At 45.8% G+C, this 18,529-nt stretch overlaps 2 long non-coding RNA genes across 2 annotated transcripts; both read right to left on the bottom strand.

The window, feature by feature from the left end:
• Window positions 1–491: 491 nt before the first annotated feature.
• LOC124977350 (uncharacterized) lies at window positions 492–2,963 on the bottom strand. The gene is made up of 3 exons (XR_007107159.1): window positions 2,856–2,963; window positions 2,488–2,743; window positions 492–1,104 (listed from the first exon to the last, which is right to left on the bottom strand). It is a non-coding gene; the product is annotated as an uncharacterized LOC124977350 (long non-coding RNA).
• Window positions 2,964–16,063: 13,100 nt separating this feature from the next.
• Window positions 16,064–18,016, bottom strand: LOC124977349 (uncharacterized). The gene is made up of 3 exons (XR_007107158.1): window positions 17,679–18,016; window positions 16,545–16,826; window positions 16,064–16,344 (listed from the first exon to the last, which is right to left on the bottom strand). It is a non-coding gene; the product is annotated as an uncharacterized LOC124977349 (long non-coding RNA).
• Window positions 18,017–18,529: the final 513 nt, after the last annotated feature.

Genomic DNA, 18,529 nt, shown 5'->3' with positions numbered 1-18,529 from the left:
AAGTCTTGGGGGACACATTCAAACCACCTCCAAACCATCGTTCTGGGGATTAAACACAAGGCCTCATGCCTGCTAGGCAAGTGCTCTACCACTGAGCTACACCCCCAAACTATGTGGTCCCCAGTTTTACTGGAGATAAATCAGTGGAGCAATTTTTTTCTATACCATATAAAATGTTGACAACAACTCTTTTCAGTTCTTAATATCATTAAGTTTCTAAAAATGGCTTGTGCACTGCAAGGTGCACACCCCTGGCTCGTGGGGAACCGAAGGTACGAACTGGGTAAGACAGGCTCACATTGTTCACAGGTCCTCCAGCCACAGAGTGAGAACAGCTTATCACTTCTCACAGTGTGATCCAGGGGCACAAACGAAGAAAAGAACACAAAACCCCAGAATTCCATGGCAACCTGCCTGGGTTCAAATCCCAGTTCCACCGCTTGCTAGGAGGGTGGTGGAAGACGGGCTGCTGGATCTTTCCATGCCTCCATTTCCCCATCCATGAAATAAAGACACTATTACAGCAACTGCACGGAGTGATTGTGAAGATGAGTGAGTTGTTCATACGCGAGACCCTGAGAGGAATGGCCAGCTCGCGGGACGCACCGAGTGGGCCACTAGAATGCCTGGTCTACAGTCCTGAATCAATCAGTCCCCGTCCAGCCTCATGCGTCCATGTCACACGCATCCACACACAGAGCACTTACCACTGGACGCACAACCAACACCTTCGACTCACACAACACACAACACACGTAGCACAGCCAAGCACTGTTGTGTACCCTGTATTTTGTGTGCTTTGCAGTTTCGTCCAACTTTAAAGTCAAATCCTTGCCCACACACACTCAGAACGCCAGTGTCCTTCCCTGTTGTATGTCATTGCAAGTCACACCATGTCATCATAAGGCAATTTAGCAATGGCTCATTCTAATTGTTCTCGGAGCATCGTATTCATTTTCGGTTCTGTCTCAGAACCTTCTGGGCAGCAGTGTCTTCTCTGACACACCGCAGTTCAAGTTTTGGAGTCAGATGGACCTGGGTTCAAATCCTGATATTACTCCTTCCCAGATGTGGGAGTTGAGGCAAACTGATGAATTTCTCTTGCTGTAACAAGATAAAATATATATATTCAGAAATGTATATATATATTTTTTAGTTGCCTATGGACCTTTATTGTTTTAATTCATTTATTTATATGTGGTGCTGAGAATCAAACCCAGTGCCTCACACATGCCAGGCAAGTGCTCTACCACTGAGTCACACCCTCAACCCCCACGCAACATTCTTCTTACATAATAAATCAGGAAACAAAGACCCAGAAAGACCAAATCACTAAACCTGAGTCTCATTGTCATCTATAAAAAAGGATTCCCCTTGCACGATTCTTATGAGGAATTAAAAGATAAGGTAGTACTGCATTTAGATTAGTGCTTGTTGGAACATGCTAATAGATGCTAATGTAGCACATGTTCAGTAAGTGGTGAGAGGGATTAATAACATTACTTGAGACTGAAAAAAAGAGTTGTCTTGAATAAACTGTTGACATTTAATAGGACTCTGTGGGTGACTCTGGTTCCACCCGTGCATCTGGGTTCTGAATCCCACATGCGTTCACTCAGTGTGATGTTGTAACTGTACCATTTCCCTTCATGAAATTTGAGAGGTGATATTTTGACATTGTTCCACTTCATTTCATTTCCTCCAGATGGGTGGGTTTCATCCGTTTCTCAATTTATCCAGAGCAAAAGGGAGAAGTATTTTAAATCGCTGTGATGGTCCAAGTTCATCTCACTTTCTGGCCCCTGAGAATGAGCCCCAAATACTCTCCACCTTTCCACGGGGACCTGGCCTTTCTGCAGTTCCTCTAAGTGCCAGAAGCAATGCTTTCCTCGTTTCCTCCTTTCCATTTCAACTTGCCCTTGGCATTCGGGACCTGAACACTGAACTGTGTGGAATGATAGAGTTCTTGGGGCACGTTTCTCTTCACTGAGCACTTTCGATAATATCCAGTCTTCACAACTGGTGTAAGGAAGATGCTAAGTCCCACCTGAGGACACAGCTGAGCCTGGGTGCCCACCTTCAAGCAAATGCCGCTGCCCAGGCTGTGGGTGCGGCTCACTGGGAGAGTACTTGCCTAATCCCCAGCACCAAAAAAAAAAAAAGCTACTGCTTCTGGTGCAATAGGAAGAATGTCTTTACGGCAGACACTTCTTTTCCTTGTAGTAAAATATGCATAACACAGTTTATCATTTTAACCATTTTTAAGTATACAGTTCAATGGCATTGAGTCCATGGATGTTGTTTGGCGACCATCACCATCGCCCTTTTCCACAACTTTCTCAGCTTCACAGACTGAAACTCTCTACTCATTCTACACCGATGCCCCCTATTTCCTCCCCTTACCCCCAGCACCCCCATTCTACTTCCTGTCTCTATAAATTTGATTACTCAAAAAACCTAGTTAAGTGAAATCATACAATACTCCACCTTTTGTGTGACAGACGCTTTTGGAGCAAGATTTCTGAAAGAAGGACCCAGATGCTTTCCTTCACTGCATTGATCTTGGCTAACATCACAGGGGCCAGAAAGGGTGTCTCCTCTCCATCCTAAAGTAACCCGGCCTGGTGGGCACGAGCATGGCTCATGGTCAGACTTGATGATGCCAAGCCCATCAGAGCAGAGCTTTCCTCATTTCCGCTTTACGCCAAATGCCCTTTATTCCTCTTGTCCACCAGTTAATTACCTGAATCGGGATCAAGGTAAAAAACAAATAAATGAAAAAGCAGCTCCTGCAGAGCACAAGGAGTCTGCACACACACACACACACACACACACACACACACACACACACACACGGTTCCCGAAGCCCCTGCTGCTCTCCTTCGCTGGCTCCTGTGGTGGAGGGCAGCAGCATTTAAACTCTGATCCCTTCTGCCCAGAAAGCCAACAGAACGACATGTCCCTTCTGCCCAGAAGTCACTCCAGCCTTTCCAGAGGGCCCTTCCCTCCCTGCCATGCCTCCGCTCCCCTCCCAGGCCTCGTGCCCCGCTCCTCTGGAAACAGCCAAGCCTTCTCTGTGGTTTCTGTTACTTGGAGAAGCGCAGGCTCCCCTGGGCACCCTGCCCCCTCTTTGGGCTTCCCCCTCAGAGAACTGGCTCTGCTGCCCGCTGGTAAACGAACTGGCTGTCACCTAGGCAACAGCCTGGCCCGGAGCCTGGTGACGCCATGCCCGACTCCCCTCCCAGCCTCACCCAAGTCTGTTTGTTTGGGTTCCAGCTGCTTTTGTTGGGCTTTGTTTTGCCTGTCAGTTTGGAAAGGCTCCTTTGCTGATTGGCTGCAGGGGGCTGTGGTCCCTGGGATGTGGGAAAGTCAGCTCCTGGGTTGGGCAGGACTTTCCTGGGTATTTCCCCACCATGAGAACAAGATCTAGAGGGGGGTCAGTCAGATGATCACATCCTTGCCACCCGCCAGAGCCCACAGAGAGGGAGCATCAGATAACTTGCCAATGCTCTGATCCCCACCCCAACCTCAGTCAAGAGCCCAGTAACTAAACCACTTGTGACTAAAGCCCTGTTATTGGACAAAACCATAAAGAAGCAATTCAAATGTTGCATAGGGGTTACCAGAAGCTGGGAAGAGAAGGGATGAAGGGGAATAGGGAAAGTCAACAGGTGGTGAGTTACAGTTACACAGGGGTAAGAAGTCCTGGTGTGCAGTAGGTGGCATAGGTATCCATGACATCCCAAACATGGCCAAAAGGTAGAAGAAAGGGGTTTTAAAAGTTTGCATCTTAAATAAATGATCAATGTTGGAGGAGATACATATGCTTACTCTGGTTTGCACATTATAAAATATATACACGTATCAGAATATCACATGGTACCCCATAAATATGGGCAAATTTTTGTGTCAAATTAAAAACAAATTTAGAGGGCTGGGGATGTAGCTAGGCAGTAGAGAGCTTGTTTAGCAGGCATCAGGGCTTGGATTCAACAGCCAGCACCGAAAAATAAATGAAATGTAGCCCTGGGGGTGTAGCCCAGCGGTAGAGATCATGCCTAGCACAAAAGAGGCTCTGGGTTCAATCCCCAGTACCACATGCAAAAAAACTAAAATAAAAAGTAAACTTAAAAAGAGAAAAAGTTTATTTCCCCCCTCCTATTCCCTAAGTTGAGTCCTTCTCTTTCATAATATATTTAGCTGGGTAGGTTCTCTCGGTATTCTAAGAAGATGGCTCATCTTTAGCTCAGTCTAAGTGAAGGAATTCCTTACATTAAAAACAATGGATCTGGGCTGAGGTTATGACTCGGTGGTAGAGCATTTGCCTAGCACATGTGAGGCACTGGGTTCAAGTTTTGGCACCATATAAAATAATTTTTTTAATTTAAAAAATTAATTAATTAATTAAAGGTATTGGGTCCATCTACAACTAAAAATTTTTTCTAAAAACAATGGATCAAACTAAAAATGATGGATAGAGTTGGCTGTAAATACCTCCATTTTGCTCTCTCTCCTCCACCTTTTCATTTCAGACAAGTTGCATTTCCTCTTTATTTTTCATCTACAATGAAAAGAGGCTAAAAGAAACTGATTGGTAAATATTTTGAACCATAACCAATTAGAACAAGTTTAAAAAAATTTTTGTTTTAAATTTTTGAACCATAAAGATAGAACACATTTTAAGCAAAATGTTCCACCTTCCTTAGCAAAAACATAATTCTAACATAAAGGGTTATTAAACTTTAAATGCTTTTATAAAAAAGACACTTTTATTTCTTAAAAAGTAAATCATTAGAAAGGATAGGTGGGGATGGGGATGTAGTGCTGAGTTCAAGCCCCAGCACCACCAAAAAAGAAAAAGAAAGGAAGGAAGAAAGAAAAGAAAGAAAGAACAGTTGGCAACTGTGGTATTTTTTCAAAAAGAAATGACTTTTAACAATTGAAGTGATGTACTAAAAAAAATATGTACCTTCTGACTCCACAAATATTGGATGTGGAAACTCTTGGGCCCAACTGTAAATGTTACAAGCACATGCAGACAATTTTGATTAAGAATTCAACTCAACATTTTACAATTTACTCTAACAGGGAAAAAAATATCTGTTACCTAAGTTAATATATACACTATTTAACAACAACAAAAAAAAAGTAGAAGCAATACAACTGTTAGCAAAGAAAAGCAAAAAATAAAGACTTTAAAAATAAAATCCAGCATTTGACAGAAAATTCCAGTTTATGTGGAAACATCAAAAATAAATAAATCTGGGCTGGGGTGGTGGGGTAGTTCAGTGATTAAGTGAGAACCTAGCATACTCAGGACCCAGGGTTCTGAACCAACCACCGGAACAAATAAATAGAGGCAATAAGGAAGGAAGGAAGAGATTTTGAGGAACAGGTGACTGTGGTGATAAACATCCAGGTGAATTTCCACCAACAGTTGGGATAGTTTTGTTTCCATTGTTCAGATAACTGTAAAAGCAGGAACCTGGAAGATTGACTGATTTGAAAACATGGCTTCTGGTCTTTCATCATGTCATCTGGTCTTTCATCATGTCATCTGGTTTTCATCTCTCAAATAATTCATTTTAATAGTTTGCTTGATTTCCGGGGCTCCCAAGTTTACTCCAGACCCTCTGCTTGGAGATAGGAAAGGTGCTTCTTGTGTTTTCCCCTTTGAAGCTATGTAAGGACAGCCTCAGTTTCTCATCTGTAAAATGGGGGTAAATAATGCCAACTGGCCAGGTTGTAAAGTACTAACACAGTGTGGACTCTTGCTGAACCACTATTATAATTGTTAACACCCACCTTTTTTCTGAGGATCCTAACACTCTTCATATGAATCATATGGGTCAGGGGGGATAGAAGTTCATTGGATTAAACAAAGGGGAATGGAGGGAAGGGAGGAGGAATGGGAATAGGAAAGGCAGTAGAATGAATGGGCCATCACTTTCCTGTGTTCATATATGAATACACAACCACTGTAACTCCACATCACGTACAACCACAAGAATGGGAAGTTATACTCCATGTGTGTATGATATGTCAAAATGCAATCTACTGTCATGCATATCTAAAAAGAACAAATAAATTTTTTTAAAAGAATCATATTATCGATTCATTTAGCAAACATTTACTAAGTACTATTCATGAGTCAGGCATTGTGCTGGACATTAGGAATAAAATGATAGACCAAAAAAAAAAAAAGAGTCCCCAATCCTTTGTTAGTTTTTGGACTGGTAAGGGAGACAGATATTAGGCAAATAACCACACAAAATGTAAAGTTATATCTGTTATGTGAGGGATGCCATCTTGGATCCTCCAGACCAGATCAGCCCCAGCTGAATACCACAGAGGATCAGTCACTGCTGTAGTGAGCAGAATTTCCCAGACTAGTCTTGCCTTAATCCCTGATCCACAAAATCATGAGATACAATAAATTAGTCACAGTTTTAAGATAATGGAATTATCTGATCCCTTAAATCCTACAGACTAAAGTAAAGCCCAGGGATGCAATTTCTCAATGCACAATCATGCGGAAAAATCCTAGTGGTTCCTTCTACCAACCCTTGTTTCGTTGAGGAGCGCCCTCTGCTGGCTCGGAGCCCTTCCTCCATCCATGCGCCTCTGGCTGAAGCTTGTGAAGGGACTTGTAGGGTGTGGTGTCCACACCTCCTTCAAATGTATGCTGAGCACCCAGGCCCTGGGATACAGCCTGAATCAGACACAGCTCCCCTCCCATCTGGGGCTGATGGTCATTTGACCATCCCGACATCGCTGAGATTGTAGGGCAGACTTTGTATCTCCCATGTGCTTGATAAGGAACCCAAATAGGGAGGGTGGATAAAATTTTGCTACCTTATTAATGATTCAGGATGAGATTTTAGGGCTCAAGGAAGCAAAGAACCTCCCACCAAATATTACATTAGACCCAGTTTCCTCACTGTTCCTGGCCCTCTGCTTCCTCACCTGAGTCCCCTTCAGCTTGAAAAGTCTCTTCCTCCTCTCACGAACATGCCATTCTTGTCCCAACCTCTGAATCCTTGTGGTGCCCAAACTCTTTCTCTGCCACTTCATCTCTGCAGTTACCCTGTCTCTAAAGGCTCCTTCCAGTCCCCTCCTGCCTAAGACCCATCGTCTCCCTGACAGCCTGCCTGGGCAGTCCTGATACTGAGGACCCTAACATACATCTGGCAGCCCACATCCAGGAAGATATCTATCGCATGTCTGGTCACATGGAGCGCATGGCCTTTCGGGGGATCAGACAAGCCAAGGTTCAGATCTCAGGTGTGCTCCCTGCCAGCTGTGTGATGTGAGCAAAGTGATGTCACCTCTCTAGTTTTCTCGTCAGCACAAAACGGATAGAAGTTTCTACCCACCAGGGCTGCCCTGACCCTTCAATGATGTTTTGAAGCTCTCGGCACGTAGTCAACACTCAGCTCATCCTACACCTGAGTTGTTGGATGTGTTCAGTGAGATCACCTACTTAAAAAACAACGCAGGGCTGGGGTCGTGGCTCAGTAGTAGAGTGCTTGCCTGGCATGTGTGAGGCACTGGGTTCGATTCTCAGCACCACATACAAATAAATGAATAAAATAAAGTTGAAAAAAATTTTTAAAAGAATATATTTATCCTATGTACATGTATGATTACGCAAATGGTGTGACTCTACTTGTGAACAACCAGAGAAACGATAGTTGTACCCCATTTATGGCATTTATGATTCAAAAGAAAAAGAAAAGAAAAGAAAAAGCAACACAGTCCTCTGAACTTCTGGTATGACTGGGCATGTCATAGAGATCCAGCCCTGCCGGGGGCAGGGGACACCAGCAGGCGCACAGAGGCACAGTATCCAATGTCCACAGTGTCCTCAGGAATCCACACAAAGTGTTCTAATTTATTTTAAGAATCAGAAGAAAGAAACACAATTTGAGCTCAAAAAGGTTTAAAATGTAGTATTAATACCATCTTTATCCAGTGTAGATGGACACGATACCTTTGTTTTATTATTAGTTTTATGTGGTGCTGAGGATCGAACCCAGTGCCTCACAGGTGCCAGGGGAGCGCTCTACCACTGAGCTACAAGCCCAACCCCCCCAAAAATATAATTTTTAAAGTGAAATAACTTGACAAGGGTGACAAGACCATTTAATGGGGAAAGAACGCTCTTTTTAACAAACAGTGCTGGGAGCCAGGCATGGTGGCGCACAGGTGTAATCCCAGTGGCTCAGGAGGCTGACGCAGGTTTGAGTCCAGCCTCAGCAACTCAGCAAGGCTCTAAGCAACTTAATGAGACCCTGTCTCAAAATTTTTTTAATTTCAAAAAGGGCTGGGGATGTAGCTGAGTGGAAAGTGCCTCTGGATTCAATCCTTGGTGTCAAAAAAAAAAAAAAAATTAGGACTGGGAAAACTGGATATCCATATGCAAAAGAATGAAGCTGGGCTTTTACCTAACACCACACACAAAATTAACTCGATATGGATCAGATGTAAGACCTAAAACTACTCATTTCTTAGAAGAAAACGTAAGACAAAACTTCAGACTATGGAATTTGATAATGATGTCTTGGATATGACACCAAACGCATACCAAAATGGAAAAAATAGACAAGGTAGACTTCATAAAAATGAAAATATCGTGTGCATCAAAAGACACTTTCAGCCAGGTATGGTGGCAAAAGACTAATCCAGTGGCTTGACTCGAGAGGCTGAGGCAGGAGGATCATAGTCCAAAGCCAGCCTCAGCAACCTAGTGAGACCCTGTCTCTAAATAAAATACTTTTTAAAAGGATGGGGATGTGGCTTAGTGGTTAAGTGCTCCTGGGTTCAATCTCAAGTGTCCAAAAATAAATATACTTTCAATGGAGTAAAAATGCAATCCAAAGAAAAGGAAAAAAATGCACACACACACACACACACACACACACACACACACAAAAAAAAAAAATATATATATATATATGATAAGGGATTAATAGCTAGAATACAGAAGGAACTCCTAAAGTAAATAAACAGAAAAGGCAAACAATTCAGTTCAAAAATGGGCAAAGAACTTCAGTAAACGTATCTCCAAAGAAGATATACAAATGACCAAGAAGCACATGAAAAGATGCTCAATATCACAGATCATTAGGGCAGTGCAAACCAAAACAATGAGATGTTACCTCACACCACTGAGAAGGGTTACTATCCCCGAAATTATACAGAAAATGGAAAGTCTCGCTGAGGATGTGAAGACACTGGGACTCTGTGCTCTGTTGGTGAGAATGTAAATGACGCAGCTGTTGTGGGAAACAATGCAGCAGTTCCTCAAAAAATTCAAAAATAGAACTAACAGATGATCCAGATATTCCACTTCTGGGTGTACACCCAAAAGAATTGCCTCTGGTCTTGAAGAGATATTTGCAAACCATGACAGTAGCAGCATTATTCGCAATTGCTAAAAAGCAATCTAGACACCCATGAATAACAGATAAATAGCTGGGTGCAGTGGCCCACACCTGTGATCCCAGCAGCTCGGGAGGCTGAGGCAGGAGGATTGCAAGTGCAAACCCAGTCTCAGCAACTTATTGAGACCCTAAGCAACTTAGTGAGACCCTGACTCTAAATAAAATATAAAAAATGGTTGGAATGTAGCTCAATAGTTAATCACCCCTGGGTTCAATTCCTGGTACCAAAAAAAAAAAAAAAAAAAAACCAACTCAGATAAATAGATAAGCAAAATGTACTCCATCCATACTATTCAGCCTTTTTTAGGAAAGAAATTCTGACACATGCCACATGTTGGATGAACATCTTGCTCAGTGAAATAAGCCATGTTAGAAAAAGATACATGCTGTATGATTCCACTTATACAAGGTCCCTAGAGTGGTCAAAATCATAGAGACAGAAAGTAGAACAGTAGTTGCTAGGGGCCGAGGGGAAAGGGAAATGAGAAGTTATTATTTAATACAGAGTTTCAGTTCTGGATAAAGAGTTCTAGAGATAGGTGGTGGCAGCTGCAGAATATTATGAATGTATTTAATACCCCTGAGCTGTACACTTAAACATGGGGAAAACGGCAGATTTTATGTTACATGCATTTTTACCACAATTGTTTATAACGAAAGAAAAGAATACATTGGAAATCTGAGTAAATGAATGCCAATTAAATACATACATAACTTTTACACCAGGGTGGTGGTGTACAACCATAATCCCAGCTACAAGGAGGCCTAGGCAAGAGAGTGGAAAATTCAAGGTCAGCCTTGGCAATATAGCCAGACCCCTGTCTCCAAAAAAAAAGTAAAAAGGACTGGAAATGTAGTGGTAGCGAGTCCCTGGGGTCAATCTCTAGTACTGGGGCTTGGGGGATACACACACACACACACACACACACACACAGGGACCCTGGCAGGAGAAGGCAGAGGTGCACACGCGCGTACACACACACACACACACACACACAATATGTTTGATTTTTAATTTTTATAGAGGAAGATAAAAGGCAAAAGTGCCCAGAGTCCACGAAAGTCCTAATATAGCCCTGATGAGGAAAGACCTCTGCCATTTAAAAAAAAAAAAAAAAAAAATGGTTGGAAGAGCAAACAACAGGCGCCAAAGGAAAAGATGAGTTTAAGGTTTCCTCCCAGCCCGGCATCCTTCAGTTCCGGGAATCCCTTTTGCCCCAGGAGGGCGGGCATCCTCTTCAGGGTCAACGCTGCAACGCCTCCTAACGCTATTAGAATCCATATAGATTAGCAGAAGGTCTTGTTCCCCGCGGGTTCTGCGTTTGGAAACGCAGGCAGCCGGTCCTTCCCTTCCCGGTGGAAGGTTGCTATGCCTCTTAGTGACCGAAAGGGGGCGCAGCGACTCAGCCTTAAGCGTGGAAATCGCGGTGGCAGACACAGGCAGCAGTGGCGAAGCCTCGTGGCTCCTGGGACCGACCGCATTCACCCGAGCTTGTAAGAGAAGCAGAATCTCAGACCCTCCAGGCCTCCGGCTTCAGAGTTAATTAATATACACTTTAAAGTCTGTGAAGTGCCGGGCGCGATGGCACACGCCTGCAATCCCGGCGACTGGGGAGGCTGAGGCAGGAGGACGGCAAGTTCAAAGGCAGCCTCACCAATTTAAGAGTCCCTAATCAATTTAACGAGAATCTGTCAAATTTTAAAAAATAAAATAAAATAAAAATAGAGGAGGGGCTGGGAAAGTGGCTCAATGGTTGAGTCCCTTTACCAAAAATTAATAAAATTTGAAAAGCACTGGTTTCAAGTGTCTAGTCTTAGGGAAGCCACAAATCTGGCTCAGTGGCACTTGCCTAATCCCAGCTACTCTGGAGGCTGAGACAGGAGGATCACAAGTTGGAGGCCAGTCTGGGCAAGTTCTCAAGACCCTGTCTCAAAATGAAAAAAGTCGGGGATGAAGTTCAGTGGTAAGTGCCCCTGAGTCTTACCCCTAGAACAGCAGTAAGGACTGCTTCCTGGAAGGAGAGGAGGGCTGGCTGAGCCCTGGAATTTTTCCTGCAACCAAGCAAGCAGCATCTGTGGAGGTAGAACTAGAGCCGCAGGAGGGGATATGGAAGAACCGTACAGATCACAAATGAACAAACAATTCTTCTTCCATTTCAGTAAATGCTTATCAAGTGCCCACTGTGTGCAGGGCACCCGGGTTACCATCGTGAGCAAAACCCAGACCCTGATGTGCCTTCATGGAGCTTTCAGCCTAGTGGGGACTCCAAGGGTGTATAATCCCACAGACACATAGAACTGCAAGCCCCCACCTTCCTGGGCAGGTATAGAGAGGGGACCCTGGGGGAGTAAAGGCAGGGAAGGGAGGCCAGGGGATCTGGCTCACACGGAATGGTCAGGGAGGCCTGCGGAGGAAGCAAGCTTTAATCCTAACAGCTGAAGGATGCCTGGGAGTTATCTAGGAAAGGAGTCAGGTTCCTGGCAGGGGGACAGAATGTGAAAGGTCACACAGCGAGAGGAACATGGAGCACTCAGGGAACTGAAAGAAGACCAGCATGGCAGGAGGCGAGGTGAGTCCTTGGGAAGGGCAGAGAGCAGCAGCTTCAAGGGGGCCAGGGACCAGAGGACACAGGCCCACCTCAGGCCTTAGACAGGAGGCCTCCCAGGCCCCACAGTGACTGGTTCTTGGTTCTCTTTCCCAGGGTCCCTTCTCCCAATGGCCCATGTGAACATCTCCCCTTTGTCCGTTGAGAGTCCCTCTGTCCCCACCCCTCCCCAGCCTGCTCTCTCCTCTACCGATCCCTCCCTCGCCCTATCTGTAGTAGAGAGGGGAAGAGCGAGTGGATACAGGTGGAATATTCTTACCCAAAATGCTTAGGATCAGAAGTGTTTTCCATTTTTGATCATTTTCATATGCATAATAAGATATCCTGGGGATCACACCCAAGTCCAAGCACAAAATTCCTTTTTGTTTTGTAAATTCCTTGCACACACAGCCCGAAGGTAATTTCATTGCACATTTTTCCCCCAAAAGCATAGCAGAGGTTTAACTTCGGAAAACTGATACATATCCAAGGGAGAATGGAAGCAATCTTAAAAGAAAGAGGTCTTCAGGGTAAAGCAAGGAGCCCACCTACGAGAGAGGACGTGGGCTACCTCCAGAGGGAGAGCCTGTGTGTTTCAACTGCAACCCAGCACGAGGTCTGGGATGGACTCTTCCGCTTGTGGCCTCCTGTCACTGCCCAAAAGTTTCATAGTTGGAATCATTTCAGATTTCACATTAGCAATGCTCAATCCCAGCACCATCCTATCTGACAGTAGGGATGGCTCATGGTCCTGTTAGGTACTGTATTGATTAGTCAGCTAAATTCCAAAGCCTGAAGAAGGAGCCCACTTCTAAAGAAGAAATTCGGGACGGGCACAGACATTATAGCTGCAAAGATATGGGCAGCATGTCTATAATAGCAAAGAACTTAGAAACGACCCGAAGGTCCAACACTACGAGGTTGGTTAAATGGTATATTTGGAACTAGAAACCCATAAAACTGCTGAAAAGTGATTGTATAGGAAAATATTATCTACTATGTTAAAAATCAGATTAAAAAACACTATTACAGCACGGTCCTATTGTTGTAAAAACTACATTATATAAAGTATAAAATGAAAGTTTATAATGGAAAATGAGAATAAAAACTATTGACAGTGGTTCTGTGATGGGGTTAGAGTTGATTTTTCTTTGCTCTTTTTATTTACATGTGTACTTATTTATTTTGTGGTAACTGGGAATTGAAGCCAACAGCGTTCTCCCACTGAGCTACAGTCCTTTTTGTTTTATTTTGAGACAGGGTCTCACTAAGTTTCCCAGGCTAGCCTCGAACTTGCAAGCCTCCTGCCTCGGCCTCCCAGTAGCTGGGATTACAGGCATGCACCACTGTGCTTGGTTTCTCTATTTTTTTTATTGTCCACGTTCTCAAAGGTTTTTACCAGGAAAACTATTTCCTTTGGAGAGAGGGCAAAGCAAAAAAAAAAAAAAAAAAAAAATTAAAAAGCAAGGGGGTGTTTGCAACTTCCCCTTTAATATGTTCTGTTATCTGTCTCTAAAAAAAAAAAAAAAAAAAAAAACAATATACTGCTCTGCTGAGAACATTTAAAAAATATTTTTCCTTATTACAAAAGCAATATGTGCTTGCCAGAAACAATAACAAAAAAATAAAATAAAATAAAATCAGAAAGTACAGATAAGCAAAAAAGAAGAAAATAAACGCACATTCCCCTCTCCACAGGGACATTGAATATTTGCACCTTCATGACCCGTCATCCCCCATGACATTTTTACTGTGAGGTTCCACTGTGGGGGCTGCTCATCAGAGTCCACCTTGTTGCCATTACTGGAAATCTGCATATGGAAGGAGGCTTCCAGAGTCCTCTGTGATCCCCAAGCAATTCCAAAGGTGGCTTGTCAGGGCCTCAGATTGTTTGGAAGCCTGAATAACAGACTGCACTGTGATAGACCCCCCACCCCCCACCGCGGTCCTTGGCCTGTCCTAAAGCACAGAAGACAAGAGCTGTCAAGTGTGGGGACCAGAAATGTGATTCCCGACATGTTTGGGATTGCAACACCCATGGTAGATGTTGCAAGCCAACTAACCCTTTGAAAAGAACTGGAAGAAATAAATAGCATTTGCATGCCCTTTAGTACTTTTCCACCTGTGTAGTTGAAGGGAATTAAGATCAGTGACTCTCGTAAACCTCCTTCCCCCCACCCCTCGGATAACTGCTAGCAGCCCATCTGGGGTGTCCTCACTCGGGGCTGGGAATGGCATGGGGGAGCTGTGCAGGCAGGTGCTGCCGATGCCAGGCCTAGGAGTCCACCAGTTGGGGCAGGATGGCCCTGGGCTGTTCCCACGCACACACCCCATGCACACAAGCAGCAACCACAGTTTTCCAAGGCCTAGCCAGCCCACAGCCTCTCCTGGGAAGGAGGGCAAGAGGATTTGCCTCTCCTGGCACCCAGCCCTACAGGGTCCACACCCTCAGCAGAGCCCTGGAGCAGAAAATGTTCCTAGAATGTGCGTGGACCATCCTGGCTGTTTCAGATGCTGCGATGGTTACTCATGGCCCAGGCCCAAGGCTTACCTCCCCAGCCCCGCTGCTCTGTGAGTTAAACAGGTTTCATTGCTGTTTGGCAAGTTCCATCTTTCTTAAACTGCAAAGATTTGGGGAACTCTATTCTCCTTTCTGTGGGGCTCCTGTCATCTGTGATAATAACTATAGCTTCTGTTCGTCATGCCTCTTAGGTACCAGGTATTTTCCAAACCTGGAACACTTGCAAGTCTTTGGAGGCAGACAGAATCACCCCTACTCACAGATGAGAAAACTGAGTCTCCAAAGAGAAGAGAGGTCTGCCCAAGGTCACACAGTTATGGACAGAGATAGATGTCAACCAGACTTGCCTGACCCAAAGCTCAGGCACTACCCCAAGGACAGTGTAGAAGGGAACCCACAGAGTATATCATTTCCCCCATTCCATTCAGGAGATAGCTAAGCAGGGAAATTAATTTACAAACAGTTATATAATATTGATTTTGTGCCAGGCACTGTTCTAGCACTTTACAAATACAATCTCCATTTGAATTCATCACATCATTATGAGACGGGGACTTACAGATATGAAAACTAAGGCTCAGAGAGAAGAGTTAACTTCCCCAAGGCCACACAGCAAATGGTGGAGTTTGGACATAAGGCTGGCTCTAGAGCCTGTGCTGTCTTTCCAACCTCAGGGATAGAGGGTCCCCCAACCCACCCCAATTCTCCCTCCTTTGACCTTGTCATATTGTCACTCCCCTCCTTTTTCTGGTAGTCTGCTTCAAACTTCAAGCTTCCTCATCCCACTCTGGGTGGTATTGGTGTTCTCTTGTGAAACTGCTTTGTGAAATTACTTATTGTGCAAGTACACATTAGATTAGATCACTATCTAGATTCCCCAAAGAACTAAGAGTTCTAGAAGCCTTTTCTAAGCAAAGGCTCAGAGCTGTACCTATAGAAATTAATCAAATAGGAAGCAAGAGATTGCACGCCTGTAATCCAGCTACTCTGGAGGCTGAGGCAGGAGGATCACAAGTCTAAGACCAGCTTAGGCAAAAAATAAAAAGGGCTGGGGATGCAGCTCAGTGTAAAGCTCCCCTGGGTTGGAACCCCAGTGCTGGAAGAAGAAGAGGAGGAGGAGGAGGAGTAAGAATTAGAAAGGAGGAGGAGGAAGCAGGAGGCAGCCCTTATTAAAAGTCCTTTTTGGTCCCAGCCCTGGGGCTGAGCACTATAGGGTCTATGGACACAAAAGACTTCAAGGAAATAACAGTAAAATAACAGCAGATGAGTCCATGCTGTGTGTTGGATCCGGGTAGAGACGAATTTCAAAAGATGTACGGGAGAGGGGTCAGAAAAGTTATTTTGAAGGCGGTAGAGTTTGAACTAGAGTTTGAAAGAAAGGGTAGATTTTGATTTAAAAGACGAAAACAAAAACAACTTTCCTGGCAAGAGAAACTACAGAATGTTTTCCTGCATCCATATCGACCAGATCCTCAGAAATAAACCAGAGGGATAAAACACTAGATTGGCTTGTGGTTTTGTTTATTTGTTTTGTCTATTAAGTTTCGCTCTTTCTATCAGAATAAACAATGAAAAACTTCCTCAGGCTGCAAGGCCACGAGGATGTTTCTGGAATTGGAGGGGGACGCACTGCCTCCCGCTACCACAAGGTGGCAGAGCTGCTATTCTGCCGCTGACCGCTGCGAGTACGATCCGCGTAGGTGAAGAATCGCAGACCCCTCCTCAAACTGGTCAGTGGGCGGGCCGCTGGTGGGCACCGGTTTTCTCAGTGTGAGCTGCTTTCATATTAAGCCTGGAGGTTAGAGAAGAAAGTCGGTGTAAGAGGAAACTGGGTGAGGCTGAAAGGGAAAAGAGAGACGCATGAAGAGGCGCGCTCCACCAGGACCTCCGTGCACCACAAGACCTTCCAATCGGCAGGACCAGGGTTTGTTTACAGGGACTCTGGCCACCAGCCTCTGCTGCAGTCTTGGTTTCGAAGAGTTTAATGCTTACCTTGGGTGAGGGTGAAAGTGATCAACTGCTAGCCCAAGACTGGCTCCAGAGCAGCCAACTCCAGTTCGGTCCTTTCTCTAGACCAGGTTCTTTCTCAAAGCAGCCAGTCCTGCCGCGGTGAGGAATGCTTTAGGGAGTGCACGCCGCTCGGCCACCACCCATCCCTGCTGTTATGCTGTGCGCTGGGTATGGCAGTAAATGTGTTAGAGGCATCCTTTCGGTGCCCTGAAGTCACACTGAGCCCAAGTCCACGTTCTATCAGGTGAACCAGGCCACAGGGTCCTGAAGCCACAGGAACACAGGTTAGAAGCACCCAAGACACAGTTTGAAGTCAGAAATCTGACTTTTATAGTTTCTAACTAGCTGGGCAAGTTCGAATGGGAGAACCAACTTCTCTGAGCCTTGTTTTCCCCATTTGTGAAACAATCAAGTTATATTATTCATAATCACTGATGCACCTTCCAGTGCTGAAATCCTGGAAAACAACTGCTCCTGCAGCCAAAGGAACTGGGACATGGGGGTGGGGGATTGGAGGGGTGGGATGACAGGCACCGCGAAGACTTGGCCCCGCGCAACTCCTGGAATTGCAACTCGCTGCCCAGCAGTGGCCACTGCGGCACTGCCCGCCCCGCCTTCAGGGCCAGGCGGTACACACCCACGGTTCCTCAGAGACTTCTGGAATCTCGTTGGATTCCTCTCAGGAATGTTTATTGCCCTTTACATCTGCAAATCGCTTTACATCAGCAACCCTGCCGCGCGATTATTAATCATCACGACATTCCCTCCTCCTGTAAGAGGAATTGCGGGGATCCGGACTTATGAAGGTGAAACCTGCCTGGGATTCACTCAATAACCAGTTAACTAAGTTAATTAAGCGTCTAATATGAGCAAAGCGCAGAGAGACACACAAGTCCAATTAGTGCAGGGATCAGAACTGTAGGGGTCCTCAAAGAACTCCACCGATATTCCAATTATGTCATGGGGAGGGGGCAGTTGGAAAGTGATGAAGATCTGTCACACGCCTGATGACCGTGGGCACACATTACGACCCCACCCCCACAAGGCTCAGGCCAGGGAGAGGGAAGTGGCCTTTCCAAGGTCACTTATCCCCCCCCCCCAAGGAGCAACACTGACCCCAGAACCTCGGTCTTCAAAGCTTTCCATCTGCGCCACGGGCAAGAATTTTAAATTCAAGTCTATAAAACATAATTAGGCAAGAGATGGCTGTTTCCATGATTTCCGAGCACAGACAGAAAAAATCGTGACCCCAGATCACGCACCAGGAAGACAAGTCAGTCCCCCAGTTCTTCAATGCAGCCTCCAGGAGCCGAGCCACAAGAACCGTGGCCCATGCCACGGAGCCCAGCGCCCCCGGCCCGCCTCCGCTCGGGTTCGAGGGAAGCGGGCCGAGACGCCCGGACCTCCCCGGCTTTCCGCGGGGGCGTGGCCTGCCGGGGGCGGGGCGCAGCGGGAGTCCGGCTCCCCCCTCCTCCCGACCCGAGGCGCCGCGGCTGCGCCAAATATGGGCAGAGCGGAAGCGGCGGGCAGACGTCACGGCGCCGGGTGGGGGCAGCGCTGCGGGGCCGCTGACGGGAGGCGCTGACGGCGCCTACGTGTCACCGTGGAAACCAAACAGTAAATAGAGAACTCGGGAGCTCCTGGCACCGCCGGCCCCAGCGACCTGGCCTGGAGCAAAGGGCCGGAAGCTGGGAAGGGCCTGGAGAAACCTTGGCCTGGCAGACGAATGCGGGGGCGCGGCGAGGGTGCGGAGAGGGTGGAGGAGGGCACGCCGCGCCGACAGAGCGCCCCAAACATCCCTTTGGGAGGCTTCTGGGAAGCTAGTTCTCCCTCTACCCGGCAGCCAGTGGGAGCGGGTCAGGAATGGCAAGAAACCCTCAAGCCACTGCGAAGGGTTTCCATCAGCTGCCAAGGTTGTTGGAGACGTTGGTTTTGCTTTGTTTCTCCCTACTAGTGGCGAAGAGTGC

This window comes from Sciurus carolinensis, chromosome 2 (assembly GCF_902686445.1).
Source record: "Sciurus carolinensis chromosome 2, mSciCar1.2, whole genome shotgun sequence".
Taxonomy (NCBI): Eukaryota; Metazoa; Chordata; class Mammalia; order Rodentia; family Sciuridae; genus Sciurus; species Sciurus carolinensis.
Note: the sequence above shows the minus strand (reverse complement) of the source record. Positions and strands in the feature narration are given on the sequence as shown.